The 18,805-nt window shown below is 35.6% G+C and overlaps 2 pseudogenes; both read right to left on the minus strand.

Moving 5' to 3' along the window:
- Positions 1-3,658: 3,658 nt before the first annotated feature.
- LOC147299118 (F-box protein At2g27310 pseudogene) lies at positions 3,659-4,956 on the minus strand (annotated as a pseudogene).
- A 1,362-nt stretch (positions 4,957-6,318) lies between these two features.
- Positions 6,319-9,426, minus strand: LOC147299119 (PKS-NRPS hybrid synthetase cheA-like; annotated as a pseudogene).
- Positions 9,427-18,805: the final 9,379 nt, after the last annotated feature.

The raw sequence follows: 18,805 nt of genomic DNA on the forward strand, positions 1-18,805 counted from the left end.
AAAAAAATTGCAGCTGGTTCAGCGGCTATATGCCGAATGGGTTGTGGATGTTCGGCGGCTACCTGTCGAATGAGTTGTGGATGTTTAGTGGGTGGCTGCAGAAGGAAACTCAAATTTTCGGCAAACCAGTGCCGAATGAAGGAGAAAGCAAAGAGAGAAAGAGAGGGAGGGAGAAGAGAAGAAAAGAGAGAGAGGAGGGAAGGGTGGGGCTCGGGTGCTGCTCTCAGTGGTCGGGGTGAGGGGGCGAAGGGCTGGGTGAGGAAAGGGCTGATGAGGGAGGGCTGCGTGGGTGGGTGTGGTCAGGTGAGGGAGATGAAGGGGCTGGGTGTGTGTGTTTTTTTCTGGTCTGTTGATAGAGTGTGCAAAAGAAAGAAAATGGAGTTGGTTTTTGGGTGTGAGAAGGAGAGATGTGTCTTTTCCTTTGATTTTTGATTTTTTTTTTTTACAAAAGGGTGTGCAAAAAGAAAAAAAAAAGTGTGCAAATAGCAGCCCTCTTAAAAAAATTCAAAAACCTATGCAACAGTGCCAACAACCAACAATTAGGCGGTGAATACGATTAGCTACAGTCCTACACATGGAGCTGGCGTGAGGAAGCAAGCAAGTTCACATTGGCACAGTCCACTTTAGCCAAACTAGACAAAAAGAAAAGAGAGCTGCTATTTGCACACCTCTTTTTTTTTTTTTTTTGCACACATTTTTCTCTTACACATCTTCTATCATTTTTTAAAATGTAAAATTTCTCCTTTAACACACTCCTATCATTACCAAAATACCTCAAATCTCATTAATCTTACTAAATTTCTCTTACACACCTCACTCAACCCTTTTAGACAATACATACCCCCACCCCCAACCTCACGCCCACCCATTCCTAGCCAAGCCATAGCCATTGTTGTCAACACGATAGTTATGCCTTAAGTTAAATTATTTTGATTCATATGCAAATCTAGGGTTTTTTTATCAAATTTAAATTGGTTAATCCATCTCAAGACATATATATATTTTTTTTAGATAATTTGGAGTGCGGGCTTTCTGGATTTCAAGATTGAAATTTCGAGTTTGAGTTATAAGGTTTCGCATGTCATTCGGCACTGGTCTACCGAATATTTCGGTTTCATTCAGTAGTAAGCTACCGAACATTTCGATTTCGTTCGGTACTAAGCTGTCGAACTTTTCAGTTTCGTTCGGCAGCTTACTACCGAACGAAACTGAAATGTTCAGCAGACCAGCGCCAAACGACCTGCGAATCCGAAAATGAATAACTAGAAAATTCACTCTTGCACTCTAAAAAACCTTACTTCAAATCATCGCAAACAGACGAGAAATGTATTATGATTGATTAACCAATTGAAATTAGATAAGAAAGCATTAGATTTACATTCAAATCCAAAAATTTTAGGTTAGGGCATGTCTCTAACTTCCAATGGCTATGGTGGAGAGAGAATGCATGGGTGGCGATGAAGGTGGGTTGATGGCGGGAGGTGGGTATCGGCAATTTCGGAATGGAGGTGGGGTCACGGGTGGGGTGTGTTTTGGTTGTGGTTGGAGATGAGATTGAAGGTGAGGTGTGTAGCTGTGATTTAGGAGTGTTGGGTTTGAAATGTGTAAGGAGAGTTTTTTTTTTTTCCAAATAATGTAGATTGTCTTTTAAAGTAATTTCTTTTTGTGTCAATTAAGTAATTTCACAAAATAAATTAGCGAGAGTGTAAAAAAATAAAAAATGTGCAAATAGCATAGCAGCACTCAAAGAAAAAGTCAAGTCAGACTTTCGACTTTAGAAAAAAACGTGTTTGGCGTTTTATTTATTGGACTGCTCGATTTCATTAACATTTTTTAGACTTTCCTGGGTCGTTATTTTTCTTATTTTTAAAAAAGAACAAAAAGTACTTGTACGGTTGTACCTATTAAACAAGTAAATAAATTATTGGGTTGTCTCAATGGAGACCATATACCAACCATTTTATAATTCATTTTTTTTTTTTTCGGTTTTTGCTAAAATGCTAAATTTTCTCTGGTCTGATGTCAACATGACTTTATCAGTGATGTCAGATTGATTCAGTTTAATTAGGAAGAATCAAGACGTTAAGTAAGAATTTAAATAAATCAATAATATGTTTTTTTGTTAGATTGTTTGATAAGTTACGTGGAAACACACCTCTCCATTTACTGGTTGATGTGTTAAAAAGGTACTTACTATGATATGTTATTGAATGAAAATCTGGAACACTAACCAGTCAGTGCTTTAACACTCATTCTCGTTACAGTAGTGCTAGATATCTCATATTTTTATATCACAATTTTATACCATTTTATATGGCAACTTATATGGCATTCATACATTAGACATTAAAAAATAAAAATAAAAACTCTATCCAATAAAGTAATGACACATGAGATTATATAAGAATGTGGTAAATATAACATTATTCTTCTCATTAATATCATGTGTGCATGTTTTCATACATATTTTCTTTGAAAAAATTACTAATTTGGTTCACTTATTGTTTACTTTATCTCGGTTTGATGCATGAACTTTTTTTTTTAAAAAAAAGCTCAAGATAAACGATCACAAAGTAGGCTACACAAAACTGCCCAATTTAAAAAAAAAAATTCAGATTTTTAAAATTTCTTCCAACTGTGTATTTAATTGATATTTTGATGGATTTTAAAAGATTTATAAACTCATGCAGATTTCATGGATTCTATAGATTCTTATGGAATTTCATGAAATCTATCAAAATCTAAAGGAAAAAAGTTAGAATTCTCATAACCTTTGTTTTTAGTTCAAAATCCACAACTTAATGAAATCCTTTAAAGTCCATGAAAGATTGAATATATACACCTGGATTTAAATGAAATTTTTAAAATTATGAATTGAATACACCTGGATTTCTATGAAATCCTTAAAATTCTGAATTGAATATACCTAGATTTCTATGAATTTTCAAATTCTTTTAAAATTTATTAGAATCTCAATTGAATACACCTAATTTCCTTCGAATTCAACACCTCAAATCAATTTTTTAGGTTATTAGAAACATGTTTAAAGTCTTCCCAACCCGAATTCTACTCAAGTTGGGAAGACTTTAAATATGTTTGGGTCACAAGAAGAAGAGAATTGAATGAGAATTCAGGTTGGATTGTACTTATCAATTTTTCCGTATTAAGATTTTGATTTCTAGGTCGGTTTGAGGTTCACTACAAAAAAAATAATAATTTAGGAGACAAAACTTTGAGAGACGAACTTCAAACAACCTTAGGAGGCGAATTTCAAAATTCGTCGCCTAAATCCTAAGGGGACTTTAGGAAACGAATCATGCGTTCATCTCTTAAAGCACCTTTGAGAGATGAAATCAATTTGTCTCCCAAAGTTACGCTCCAAAATGGTCTTGGTGCCATACTTTGAGAGACGAACTTATCGATGAAATATTTTCGTCTCCTAAGCTATTTTTTTTTATAGTAGTTGTGAGATGGATTGAGAGACTTTGATTTTTAGGCCGGTTCCATATTTCCAACATAAACGTTTGGATTGGAGACGAGTTGTAAGTTCTCTAATGAAGCTTAATTAACATTCAATATTTTATATTAATTTATAATTTTCTAAAATGTATTGGCCAAATCAACATGCCACATAAGTTAGTATAAGTGTTCAGCTAAACAGCATTATCCATATATTTTATTAACAATTTAACATGAAACAAAAAATTTGTATACAGGTACAATCAATGACACGTTTAAAAAAGAAATGAATATAATGAATTTGCTTTTCTTTCTCCTTTGGAAGAACTTCTGTTAAACGTTAAAACCCAAGTTTACGTTTTTGGGTTGATGATGATGATCTATCTGAACAAAACGAAGGACCATACCACCATGAGAATAGTAACACCAGTGGCAATGCAGATGAGGTCCAAAGTCTTCTCTCTCCTCTCCATTCTCTCTCTCCTCTCTCTCTTCATTTCCAAGTACTCTCCAAACCTCGCTTTCCCTTCCCTTCCATTCTCCTTCTCCTTCTTCCTCTTCCCTCCATGTATGGCCCCTTGCAAAATTACCAAACTATCCCTCCCATTCAAATGATTGCCCTCCATGCCCTCCACGTGCATGCTTACCTCCCCCACGTGCAGCTCTCCTTCTTTGCTCGCCATGCACGTGACCACCATCCCACACTGCACGAACTCCCCGCGGCGCTCGCCCGCCATGATCGTCGCGAACTGGAGCTGTATCTCGCCGGTTAGCCAGTGCAGTTGCACCGACACCGGCCTCCGGCTCGATAAATTGGCGGCCCGCTTTCGGGTCGGGTCGATCATGATCCAGCTCAAAGCCAAGTTCTCCTCCAAATGCTTAAGAAATTCTTGGTTTTCCACGACCTGTTGTATCGGGGTGGGGACCGTCTCTTTCGGGTCGAGCAGGTCGACCCGAAACGGCCAGCAGAGAAACCAATCGGTTTTGGTCTTGGTCTCTTGGACCTTGGAGAAGATGAGCTTGTCTTGGTAAAAAATATCGACGGCCGAGATCAATTCGTTCGTGGCCGGAAATGAATGGTTCAGATTATCCGACTGAGAGGATGAGTGATCCAGACGCGGGAAGGAATCCGAGTAGAGCGAGCGGTGACCGGCTGGGAAGGTGGAAATGAGGTGTTGGACACGTGGATCGGTGATTGAGGGCCACGTGGCGGCGGAGATGTCCCGCCAGAGCTTCTCTTCGGTGGAGAAGGCGTGTAATTGGGAGGAGGCGCAGCCAGCGGAGGCGAGGGTTTGGCCGTCGAGGCGGGTGAGGATGTGGGCCATGATTATGTCCGGATGGACGGCAGAGATGGAAGCGCCGTCGCCTTGATCGACGGTCGGTGTTATTGTAGCTGAAGAAGCCATTTGCAAGTGTAAAGTGTTGTTGGTTGGTTTCTTTCGAATTTCTGTGGGTTGATCTCTTGTTTTTGTGTTTGAAAGACTGAAAGTGTAGAGGGTTGACGTTTGAGTACGTAGTGAGTGGTGAGTGGTGAGTGGTGAGAAAGAGAGAGGTGTTGGGTTTTATAGTGGGAGAAAAGCTCATGGTCTTATGGGCAGAGTCAACACTCAACATCGGCTTCAACTAATATTTTTATTTGGTTTAGTTCGTAATTTAATTACTTAATTAATTAAACTTGCTGTGCAGGAGCATAAATTTTTTTAATTAATTTAGGGAGGCAATTTTGGCACTCCATTTTTCTTTATTTGCATTCCTTTTATTTTTTTTAAATTATTTTATTATATTTTATTACTTCTATTTCCAAATCTACCCTTACCATTGTTGACTTTCAAAATATTTTTTTTTATTTTAAAAATTCTCTTTTTAACACATTTAAATCTTCTCTATAACCGGCCCGGAAAAAAAGTATTCTCTTTTAATACGTGCATGCATCTACACTCTACTCTTTTTTTTTTTTTTTTTCTCTATGAACAATAGAAAACTCTTTGAATTATACAACTTTTGTACTCTCTCTCTCCACCTTTGCCTTTTTTTTTGCCGGCTAACCTTTGCCTTTAATTGGTAAATTTTAATGTACGTCCTACAATCCTTTCATGAGGAGTGCACTGCTAGATTTTTTTTTTTTTGTTTAAAAGATTGTTGTACTCCTTCACTTATATTGTATCAATTGTACATTCTTTATTAGAATAGTACAAAATTAAGTTCTTTAAACTTAATATGAACATTGCATTCTAGAATGAATAGTCTGTTAGTGTAATCATCTTAGAACAATAAAAGACTCAATTATAAAATAATGCACGTAAAGATGATAATTAGTAATAGAGCATATACATAATTCATATGAATTGTAGAAAATAGGACTGAAGCAATCAGAACAAATTTTGATCCTTTAATAATCTCATGTCTCAGTGGTAAAAAAAAAAATAATAATAATCTCATGTATCAAAAAATACAGTATATCATCACAGACTCTATGATTAAGTCCTAACACTCTATTCAGCTCATTGTTCGAAAAGATAGATGTCTATGTTGTAAAAAAGATATGAATCCACTCAATTCCATCCCCAAAGATCGACCTACAAAATAAAATAAAATTAAAGTAAACAAATGAGGAATAAAGAAAAGTTTAAAGCACATGTACAAGTACCTTCATATGCTCTATGCACATCTAAACTACTAAGGACATGCCAAAAAGTGTAGTCAATGAGTATGACACTTTTGTTTTTATTCCTGCAATACAACATGGTAAATATCATTCAAACAGTAATATAGAAGTATTCAGACTCAAGATACATTAAATTTATATAAATCAACTATGCTTACATTATCAACTTTGCTAGGAAAGACCATTTGTACGCTTTACCCAGTAGCTTTAGCCTTAAACGGACATGTACGGCTATTATGACCAATACTTTTGCAAGCACTACACTTTCGAGACTTCTCCATTATCTCAAATTTTGAAGGCTCACGACTTTGTTGAGCTAGATTCCTTTCTCTTCTTTGATCCCAAAGGACGACCTTTATGAGGTTGAATATTAGGTTCAAGAATTAAAGGAAGAGAAGTATCAAGAAATTGAGATAGTTGTCTTTTGGTATCTTCTTTTGAATAAGGGGCAGCTTTCCATACTTATCTTTAAACCCAAGTAAAAGATCGTTTATTTGATCTTCTTCATTATCCAAGCTTGTATGATGACCATTAGTAAATGATCTTGTATCAATCCTCCATTGTTCATGTATGTGGTTTAGTTGCAATACTTGATTATTCATCTCCCTGATCTGTTGAGAGAAATCTCACATTGAGGATGTGAGGGCTTTGCTAGTGGTTTATAAGGGTTTGGACTATTCCTCCTATTGCCAATTGGTTTTGGGTTGGATGCTCTAATTCTATCATGGTATCAGAGCTTAGTTATCCGCGTGTAAGGCCCAACGGCCACAAGTGCTCCCACGTCACCCAATACAATTTGTTCAGGTGTAAGGCTCAAAATCTCGCCACACGTGCGGGGGCGTGTTGAGAGTAATGTGAAGCAATGTTCCACATCGGAAAACTAGAGCTTAGCATATATGCTTATAAGTCTTGGGCCTCTCCACACATTGCCAATTAGTTTTGAGATAGATGCCTACATTTCTTCATGGTATCAGAGCAGGTTATCTACGTGATGCGCCTAACGGCCACATGTGCTCTCACGTCACCTAATATAAATTGTCCACGTGTTAGGCTTAAATGACGTCACACGTGCAGGAGCGTGTTAAGAGAAATCTCACATTGAGGATGTGAGAGCCTTTTTATAGTGGTTTAGAAGGGTTTGGACTACTCCTCGCTCCCATTGCCAATTAGTTTTGGGTTGGATGCTCTAATTCTATCATGATCATATGTCCACAAGGAAAACCCATTGTCTTGAAAAAATGACCCTTACATTGAGATGACAGATTATGAGACTTCTCTACTTCATATTGCTTATATAACTCATCCAATGCAAATATAGATAAATGAGTAACAAGGTCTTTGAAGAAGGGAATGCGAAGCTTATGTGGAACACGAAGCTTTTCACTTAAGAGTTGAGTTTTGATTTCTTGAAATTGATTTTCAATAGCAAGACAAATTTTTTCTTTTACTTCTCGAAGATCTCCTGTTGAAACTTGAAGATATTTCTTCAGCATAGCATGTGCACCTTCAGCTCTTGAAGTAACACGATTACCAAAGTGTGCAACATCATCTGTCCATGCACTAACAAATTTTTCTTTCAATGGAAGCTAAGTACCTCTAATATAATTCAAAATAGATGCATTGTCCTTGTACTCAACTTCAAAATGATTCCAAGCTTCATTAACTGATGTTTCATCAGGAGATTTGATTAAATTAATCCAAGTAGACATGAAGCAACCCAATTAACTTCTTCTTTAAAATGGGACTTACAATTTGTAAGAATATTTTTCTCAATATGCCACACACATAAGAGATTAGCAGTTGTTGGGAAGACAATGCTTATAGCGTTCATTAGTGCTAACTCTCTATCTGATATAATCACCAATGGATGATTCTCAACTCCCAAAAGTTTACTGAACATCTTTAGAGCCCACACATAGTCTTCTTCTTCCTTTTTCTACATAAAAACAAAACAAGAATACAATGACTTGTTGAAACTTGAGACTCCTATGATGTCCAGTAATGGCATTTTTTACTTATTAGTCTTATATGTGCAATCCATCACAAAAACATTTGGGTAACTCTTAGTCAATTCAATTGAAAGGGGATGAGCAAAGATTAAATGAGTCAAGTGTCTTGTTTGATCATACTCAATGTTATAAGTCAAACCACCTTCACCAAGTTCTTCCAATAATGCTTGAACAACTATACGCCCCACTAGGCTCTCCTTCATAATTTTAGCTTTCACATTATAGACATTTCCAGAAATTGCTTGAAGATGAGGAATGCTTTGTCGAAGTGAAGAGATAATTTGGCGTGGTGGTATACCAGCCTTACTCATTTCTTTAATCCGTAATATTTCCTCTTTTGAAAATCGACGACAAGAGGGATGTCCAAACATGTCAATTGAAGGTTCATGGTTATGCAACAAACTTTTTATTTCCAACTTCCAAAATCCTTCAAGTTTCCTTTTGCCCCAAACTTCAAATGGACAATTTATAAGGTGAGATGCTGATTCTTTTTTCTTTTCCTCTAGTCGAATTTTAGGGCCTCGGTAATTTCCACCTCTATCACAACCAATGATAACATATCTATTAGTTTTTCAGCTTCTAATAACTGTTGCATGCGTTTGCATTAATGAAATATTACGAACAGCTCCAAGGAGTTCTTCTCGACTTTGAAAATTTGCTTCCAGCAGAGGGAGCATTTTCTCATGCTCATTAATTCCTGAACCATAAATCATCTCATTTATATAAAATAAACTAGTTATATAAATGCGTAATGCATCTATCCTTTCAATGTGTAAATATTTATATCAAAGTTGTGTAATCATTTAATTAGACATTATATAAAGATGGTATGTAGTAACAATGAGGAATGATAAATAGAATTCTTGTAAAACTAATTCTCTGTAATCAGTATATAAGAAAGTCACACTACCAATGATAAGAAGTAATTAACTATTACCACAACAAAATAATTGTATATAGTATTGTATCGTATATTAGCTAGTTAGAAAGATGAATGGGAAAAGAACAAACCGTAACTTGTAAGGGAGACCCACCAATTGATTATTATGAAAATTTACATCTGCACTTCTAGATCGAAATAGAAAAACCCTAAATTTCAAAAGTCAACAAAACAATGAAAAAATTAGACTTAGTAATAAAACTTACCATGATCAATAGCTACAAACGAGTTAAAGGATGACTAAACTTTGAAATTCCTTCCATATCATCTTTGTATAACATATCTAAAATCTTCTGTAATTCGGGGTCCATAGTGTGTTGCTCATCAATTTTTAATCTTTTACCATCAATCATAGAGAATGACAATACTGTTTGTACTTAGAGAAAAAGAGATCGAAGTGTAAAATTGATTAGGTATGAAAGAAGGCAATAGGAATATAGAAAGAGATAAAGAGGGAAAAGGTTTGACGATCATAGAAGACTAAACGTATTAAAAGAACAAATAATAAAAAACATCTTTAATGAAAATTAAAAAAAAAAAATTTGAAAGTCAATAGCTGTAGGGGTAGATTTGGAAATAGAAGTAATAAAATAAAATAAAACAATTTAAAAAAATAAAAGGAGTGCAAATGAAGAAAAGTGGAGCGCGAAAATCGCCTCCCTTAATTTATGTATTTTTATATTCAAATTGTTTACATTCTTTTCATATTAGTATTAATTAATTTTATATATTTATATATTTTTTGTGGGAGTCTAGAGAGTGTTTGGTTTCTCATATCCTTTTGAGTCCTTGACAATTATTTGTTTAACTAAATTTTATTATCTACATAGCTGTTGTTAATTTGTTATTGACTCGACTCGACAATGCTTAGCTACCAGACTCGTTGGGTATTTTCTAGTTGGGTGTTTGGTTTCACATTGAAAAAACGGTGTTTTTATTTTTATTTTTTTAATAGTTAATATTTATAAACCCCCTAATCATAGTCCAGTTAATTCATTGCCTCATGCCTAAATCCTAGTTAATTCATAACCTCCTAGTTTAGTTAGATTTTTGCCTAAACTCCCTAAATCAACACATTTTGAGTGCATGTTCACTTTTTATTATTGAAAATATCGATTTTGCCCTTTCTTTTTTATTTCCTTGTATACATTTATTAAAACAATTTTATTTTTTGTCTGAATCAGGGTTTCTCTCTCTCTCTCTCTCTCTCTCTCTCGCGCTCTCTCTCTCTCTCTCTCTCTCTCTCTCTCTCTCTCTCTCTCTCTCTCTCTCTCTCTCTCTCTCTCTCTCTCTCTCTCTCTCTCTCTCTCTCTCTCTCTCTCACCGATCATTCTATTTTCATCTATCCTCGATCGTTGAATGACCAATGTCAGCAAGAACAAGGACGATAACTCACTTCCTTCCCCTCTTGCTCGCTCCCTAACCATCCAATAAAGAATTTCAATTATCGGAATTATCCATATTTTAGGTTATCATTCAAAGATCACGTACCCTTACAAAAAAAACAACCAAATCAAAAATTGTTTAGCTAGTGTATTAATGTCAATATCATTTCAATTTTATCTGACGGACTATATTTGTCTGTACAGTTTAGATGACCAAACAATTATTAATTTGACCAATTTTTTACATGGACGACCCTTAAGGAATGACCTAAAAAATAGACAGTCTCGATCATTGAATTTTCTGCTTTGTGATGAACGAAGAATTTTCCACTCTATGGTGAGCAGTTGATCATTCCTATTTAAGCCTCTAATGAAAGGGGCTTTTAAGTTTAAAATCCTATTTTACTAACCAACATGGTAATCCACCCTTACTTAGAGCATATCCAATGGACTTGAAAATAATTATGCATCGGAATGTGGAGACATCAAAACTCCCGTTGCTATTCTTCATGACATATTTAGCACAAAGTTTGACGTTTGTCACTTGACATTTGACATTTGCCATTTGCGGTAGCAACTCACCAAATTTTGAAAAGTTTTTTTTTTTCCTTTTTTTTTTATGCAAAAAATACAAGGATATATGCCATTTTTCAATCAATTCGGGATTATATTTTAAGTTTTAGTCTCTAAGGTTTAGGATGTCAAAAAGATTAAGGGAAAAAAAACCGTTTTTAATTAGTCCCTGTGTTTTACCCTGAAAATATATTTGATCTATGTTGTTTCAAAATTCTAAATTTGATCTATGTGTTTTATGTTATTTGCAATATGAAGACAATATTAACAAACTCAAATTTTTAATTTTGTTTGAAAATTAAATTGAAGGTTACATACATGATTTTTTTTGTCATTTTTAGTAAAACTCGCGAGGTTACACAAGTTATTAGTTTTAATTGGAGAAAAAATTTTATGTTGGTTTTAAAATGTCATAAAATTACAAACAATATAAAAGAACAAATGCAAAGTTTTGAAACCACATGGACCAAATATATTTTCTAGGTAAAACACAAAAATCAAAATTTTTTTTTTCCAAACATTAAATCCTAAACTTCTAAACTCTACACAACTGTCACGGGCTCATTTTTCAAGCAGCGGAATATGCCCGCGCGTACGGCGCTATTGAATATTTTCTTAGAACAAAATAAACATCTATTTCATTCCAAGTATACTCGCAAGTGCACGAATCGCATCAGTAGCAAAGCGTACAAACACGAGGTCGATCCCACAGGGAATGGTTAATAAACAACAAATTAATTCAAATAATCACTAGAATAACTAAATGGGGGGTTTTAAGAGATGAAAACACACGCACACATCACCACACGCACACACCCTTTATTCTATCTTGCAATGTTAAGTTTTCAGTTTCAAATCAGATAAGCATGCAATAACCATCCAAGGCTAATGACAGTTAATTTGAACACAATGTATTAAAGTTTGACTACTAAAAAGGTTTGGCTAGTTACTTTCTCGCAATTGTTCTCCTAAGGCATAAACTAAAAGCTTCTTGGGCCTTCCTTAATCAGTTAACTTACATGTTCCCTAGTTCAAGCTAAGACAGCTGTTACCCATGTAAGAGTCATTAAGATCCGTGAGAAGGTCAAACATGCACAACATATAAGCTTTGACTATTTCCTTATAGAGGTCGCCCAACCTCATTACCAAGAATAATCCCTTATTCTCTTGTTACTTGTCGTTTAGTGTCTTTGACTATTTCACAGCTAAATCTAACGAATAAACTAGATGCAATTACCCTAAGGTGGCCAGTCAAAGGATGCAAACAACTAGTGACAGGTTCAAATAGATAATGGAAATTTAATACATGCAAACATCAAACTAACAGACCAAGAGACGGATAAACGATTTGTTAAAACATGCAAATCTATTAATCAACCTACAACTAACATGCAAGATAGAATAGATAAACTTACATAATTAAATTAAATAAAATAAAAAGCAACAAATAATAAAATCTCAATTCATATTGATGCACAATTCAGAAACACAAACTAAATAAATTCAAAAGTATAAACTAAATAAATTCATAAGCATAAACTAAGCAATAATTCATAATTCTAGAAGAAAATTAAAGAAAACAAATGAGAGGGGTTGCGGCAAGGCAAGGAAGAGAAGGAAACCTCACACAAGCAAGTGGCTCACGGCTAGGGTGAGCTAGGGCTTGCGGCAAAGGGTCCTTCTTCCTTGCTGCCACGCCACTCTCTTCCTCTCTCTAAATTTCGGCTAGCTCTCTCTCTCACTTTCTGAAAATAAAACCTAATGAAAACTGAAAATTAAACTAGGAAGAAGTCTAGGGTTCTGAAGTATATGATGTATATATAGAGGTGAAATCCTTGAGAGGCAAGGAGAAGGTGACTTGCGGCAGCAGCTAGGGTTAGGAGCTTGTGGGCTTGCGGCAAGGGCAAAGCCTTTGGGCTTAAGTGACTCACGCCTAGCCTAGCTAGGGTTCCTCTTGTCCTTGCGCATGGCTGCTGGTCTTGGGCTGAAGTCTTGGCGCATTGAGCTTGCACAATGTGGACTAGGGTTTCACTCCATGGGCTATCATCTCGAGGCTTGCACATTGGGCTTGCATGTTGGGCTGAAGTGGCTTGCATGGCATGCATGTGCATGCATGGGCTGCCACCTTGGACCATGCGCATTGGGCTTGGGCTGCTAGGGTTTGGCGCATGCATGCATGCATGACCAATCTGACTTTGGCATCGCATAGGCCCATGGCCCATTTGACTTGTTGACTTGTTGACTTGTCATCTTTAACCCTTGACCCTTGACCATTGACTTTGACTTCTCATTTTGCCCCTCATTTCTATTTGAATTTGAATTCATTTCTTCTCTCTATTCATTTATATGGATGTCCACCACCTTCTGGAACCTTGACTTTGTAGAGTTGACTTTGACCAACATTTCCTAGTGCAACTAGGATTTCTTGTAAATGAAGGATTCCTTATCCATTTCGACTTCTCGTAATGACCATATTGCCCCTGGGGTCTCCTAGTGTCATTAGGACTCCTTTTCTAGTAGGGTTAGGTTTCCTAGTTCAACCAGGATTTTCTGTTCCAATTAGAATTTCTCATTTCTGGCTCCCCAATGATGGTTCTAGGCTTGATGTTTCCTAGTGTGACTAGGAATCCTCATTTGACTAGGATTTCTGCACTTTTCCTGGTTTGACCAGGATTTCACTCGTTTTTCTAGTTTGACCAGGAAATGTCCCAAAATGGCTCCATTTGCTTCATTTTCTTATTTCTGCTTCATTTGACCTGAAAATACAAAAACAAGACAAGAAAAACAAAATATCGAGTTCTAACTCTCTAGGTTAAGGAATTAGTATCATAAAGTGATGCAAAATGCACACTCATCAGACGCCAAGATTCCTTTGAATCAAGGCCAGTCTTTCCTTCTCGTATGCTCCTTTCAAGATTTAGACTCATTCGTTACCATCTCGAGGTTTGCCAACAAGAACTACTCATCTCGAGTCTCGCTCGTAGCAACTATACGATTGTTTTCTTGTGCCAAGGTTCTTAGCCAAGACACTCGCCCGATCGATAGGTTCTCATGACGTCGGCATTTCATTCTCTTATGTCGGGTCTTACTTTGTTCCCACATTTTAATGGTCATAGCACTAAGGGATAGCTCATGCACATAGTTCTTTCCTCAAGTTGAACATGCAACCCAACTTGCAAGCATGCCACATGAGTGAGCAACTCTTGTCTGATGCCCCACATTAGCTTTCTTTTGTTAGCACGGGGTCGCCCCTTCCCGTGATTGCTAGCATCATATATTACGCATGATCGAACCCACGTCGATGCCTTCATTGAGTACTATGTGGTCAAGGTGCACCACAGAGTCTCCAGGAGTTCGCATATAGCTCACAAGTTGTGCATATAGTGCGGCATAAAAGAATCTCACATGTAGCCTTGTCTGCGCGTGCACAACGCAATACAAACTAGCTAGCTCTCCCGCTCGCTTGGCTCACTTGTACTGTATATAGGACCTCCTATCCCACAAAGACACATGACCGCCTTTCGAAAGTCATGTGCCCGTCCCCAAAGGTTCCTAGAGTTGCTCACTCAGGTGGCATGCTTGCAAGTTGGCTTGCATGTTCAACTCGAGGAAACGACTAAGTCCTTAATTATATACTCTCATTATTAAACCCAATTGTAACTCAGTAAGAATTAAATATTACACTAATTTACTTGAGAGCAGTTTTGCTCACCTCCTTTAACTCAGGTGTATGCTCACCTCCCATCTAAAATACTGCCACGTGTTTAAAAAACTAACCATGAGTTAATCTATTGTATTTAATTATTTATGATGTTATAATGGTGAGAGAGAAAAATAATTTGACAACTCTTTTCTTATTTTATCCTTATCTTTTATTACTCAACTTTTTTTTTTATCACCTGTTAATTTCTCTTTTCTCTTTTATTTAATTATTTCTAATAATTTTTACTTTTTTGTTTTTTTGCTCTTCTCCAGTACGCCTCTAATACTCAAAAAATTACATCCATTTTTTTGGGTCTTCTCTTGTATACACATTTATCTATTTTTTTAATTAATTAAAAAATAAAATATTCTAATAACACATTTGCAATTCGAACAAAAAACTCATTTGCAAAGTTTAATCTAAAATGTTGGCCAAACAAAAATCTAAAACAACTCATTTACATACATAGAAAATCCAATAAAAAAGTTACATGAGTTAAAAAAAAAAAATTTATGTCGTTGCAACTATTCTTCTCTCTTCAAATGCTGCAACACCTTAGATTGACCTAAGAATTTGTTTGATATGAAAAGGTCATGTATGAGACAAGAAAGAAGAATTCTTAGGCAAAAAAAAAAAAGGTGTTGTTGGATTATTTTTTTTAATTAATTAAAAAAATAGATAAAAGGTGTATACATGAGAAATTGACCCAAAAAAATTGGATGTGGTTTTTTGGGTATTGGAGGCTTATTAGAAAAGAGCAAAAAAAAAAAACAAAAATTATTAAATGCATGTGGTTTTTTAGATACTAGAGGTGTACTGTAGAAGAGCAAAAAAACAAAAGAAGCAAAAATTATTAGAAATAATTAAATAAAAGAGAAAATAAAAATTAATAGGTAATAAAAAAGTTGAGTAATAAAAGATAAGGATAAAAGTAAAAAAGAGTTGTCAAATTATTTTTCTCTCTCATCATTATAATATCACAAATAATTAAATACAATATTTTAACTCATGGTTAATTTTTTAAACACATGGCAGAATTTTAGATGGAAGGTGAGCATACACCTGAGTTAAAGGAGGTGAGCAAAAATGCTCTCAATTTACTTATCATTTTTATGGTATCATTTAGTGCTAAGGATTTATGGTCTAGCCCTTGAATTTGTAATTGTATTCCGTCCAAATTTTTAAAACTCTTAATCTTAATAAACCATACTACATCCTTTCTTTTTTTTTTTGTGAGAATGATGAGAATTTGTGTTGATGAAAGGAATCCTCATACAAAGCATGCTCGAGCCAAGGAGGCCCCGAGTTCACATCCAACCATAGAAAGCACCCAAGGTTAGATAATACAAAACGAGCTAGTAAATGATCAATTACATTAGAGTCACGCCGACGAAATTGACACAGAGCATGATCAAATGCCGCTAAAAGATCCTTAAGATCCTCGATGATAACCCCATCAGCTGCCAACGAAGGAAGTTACTGATTGACTCTCTGCATAACTCTTAAGGAGTCCATCTCCAGAATGACATGAGTGAGCTGCAGATCTTGAGCCACCTGCAGCCCAAAAATCCCAGCCATGATCTCTGTCTCCTCCACCAAGTAGCCACCGAAAATAGATTTGGTAGCAGTAATCACAAGTCGCCCCGCACTATCCCTAATGACAGCCCCGCACTACATCCTCATAAATACATTGAAGTAAAATGTAATTCAATGAGATTAAATCAATTCAATGAAGTGTAACTCTCTCAAATAAGCAGTTGTTGAGGAGCTAAGTTGGAAGGGTCGTAAAATTACCCACAATGCACCCAAGTTCGATCCCTCCTCCCCCCCAAATAAATAAATAAAAAAAAAAAAACTCTCTCAAAGAAAATATAACTCAATGAGAATTATATATTTGAGTTAAATTAATTTTTAGATTCTGTTTAAAGCTTAGATTTTAGGGCTTAGTTTCTAGGACCGAGTGCTAATTAATGCTTATAAGCCCTAATCCTAAATCATAAACACTGAACCGTAAAGCTCAACTCATCGTTGCCTTTGCATCCAAGTATGTAATCTTACTATTGATCTCTTTTGTATTTCGAACATTAAAAAAATGTTTTCAACAACAAACAATTAGGTTGTGTATGCCATGAGCTACGGTCCTACACACGGAACTGGTGTGAGGAAGCAACCAAGTTCACATTGCTATCACTTTGTCAAAACCAGACAAAAAAGTCAAGTAAGACTCTACTTTACAAATAAACGTGTTTGGCGTTTTATTATTGGACTGCTCGATTTCATTTAACATTGATTAATATATAACAATTTAGCATCACTTTCTGGGGTTGTTATTTTTCTTATTAATTTTAAGAAACGAATATAAAGTACTTATATAGCCCAATAAACATATATATATATATATATATATATATAAAGCATTGGGTTGTCTTTGGGATCAATACCAACCATATTTTATAATTATTTTTTGGGTTTATTTCATATTTAGTACCTAAACTTTGACTCTTGTCTTAATGTGGTACCTAAACTTTTATTTGTCCCAATTAAGTACATGAACTTTTATTTGGTGTCTAATAGGTACCAAAATGAATTTCTATTAAAATTATCAACAAAAGTTAGGGACAATATAGTCAAAGTATATTTTAATTATTTTCTTTATATGTTTAAAATTATTAAAAAAAAACACACAACAAACAAAAAAAATAATAAATTATAATTAAAATATAAATATAAATTTTTTGAAGTGACTATATTGCCCCTAACTTTTGTTGACAATTTTAACATAAATTCATTTTGGTACCTATTAGATACAAAATAAAAGTTTAGGTACTCAATTGGGACAAATAAAAGTTTAGGTACCACATTAAGACAATGGTCTAAGTTTAGGTACTAAATATGAAAAAAAAAACCCTTATTTTTTTCTGTTTTTCTAAATTTTCTCTGGTCTCATTCAGAGCAAGACTTTCTCGGGCCTTCTTTACACTATAATTAATATATTGGTTCATGCATGTCTCAGTGATGTCACTTTGATTCAGTTTAGGAGGAATCAAGATGATAAGTACGAATTAAAATAAGTAAAAAATAATATTGTTATACTATGATGTAAGTTCGTAGATGAAAATCTGCAATGTAACAGTTAATCGGACAAAGGTGTAGGGTATGTATGTAAATGGCATAAGCATTTGGGGTTCATTTAAAATGGTGAGAGCGTTAAAATTGTGTGGCTTGATATCAAATCATGGGTGTGAAAAGATAAAGGGGGGGACTATTCTGACCACCCAAAAGGATTAAGTTGACCACCCTCTTATTTTTTTGTCTATTTTTTTCTATTTTGTCCCTGCATTGAACAAAAAACTAATTTTTCCAATTTGACCGGCCACCCATCCTCACCACCAGCGCGACCCCACCCCTCCCCATCGCCTGCGCGACCCCACCCCCGATCTCCCTTCTCTCTCTCTTCGGTCTCTCTGCCTCCCTCCCTCACTGGACCACCCAGCGCAACCCCATAGACCTCCAGATCGGGGGTCACGCCGACCACCCATGGTGGTTCGGTGAGAAAGGGAAGCAAAGAGAGGGAAGAGAGAGGGAGGAAGGCAGAGAGACGGAAGAGAGAGAGAGAAGGGAGATCGGGGGTGGGGTCACGCCGGCGATGGGAGGAGTGGGGTCGATCGGCGATGGGGAGGGATGGGGTCGACCAAATCTGGAAAAATGAGTTTTTTTTTTTTTTTTAATTCAGGAGCAAAAAAAATGAGAGAGTAGTCAACTCAATCCTTTTAGGTGGTCTAAATAATCCCACTCAAAGATAAAATCTCACACCTAAATAGGCCAATCGGGTATTTGGGTCCAAGGAATTAAATTTCGAAATTTCACCGAAAATTTCGTTTTTTTAGGGTGTCGAAATCGAAACACATGTTTAATAATTTTTCGGGAAAATTTCGCCGAAATTTATCGAAATTTACCGAAATTTATCGAAATTATCGAAATTTTCATATTTTCTATTTTCTATTTTCTCCAACTTCAAAAATTCACCAAAAATAGCTCAAGACTCCAAATAATTCACTGAAAAATTCTACA

Source organism: Dryas octopetala, chromosome 1 (genome assembly GCF_963921425.1).
Source record: "Dryas octopetala chromosome 1, drDryOcto1.1, whole genome shotgun sequence".
NCBI classification, from domain to species: Eukaryota; Viridiplantae; Streptophyta; class Magnoliopsida; order Rosales; family Rosaceae; genus Dryas; species Dryas octopetala.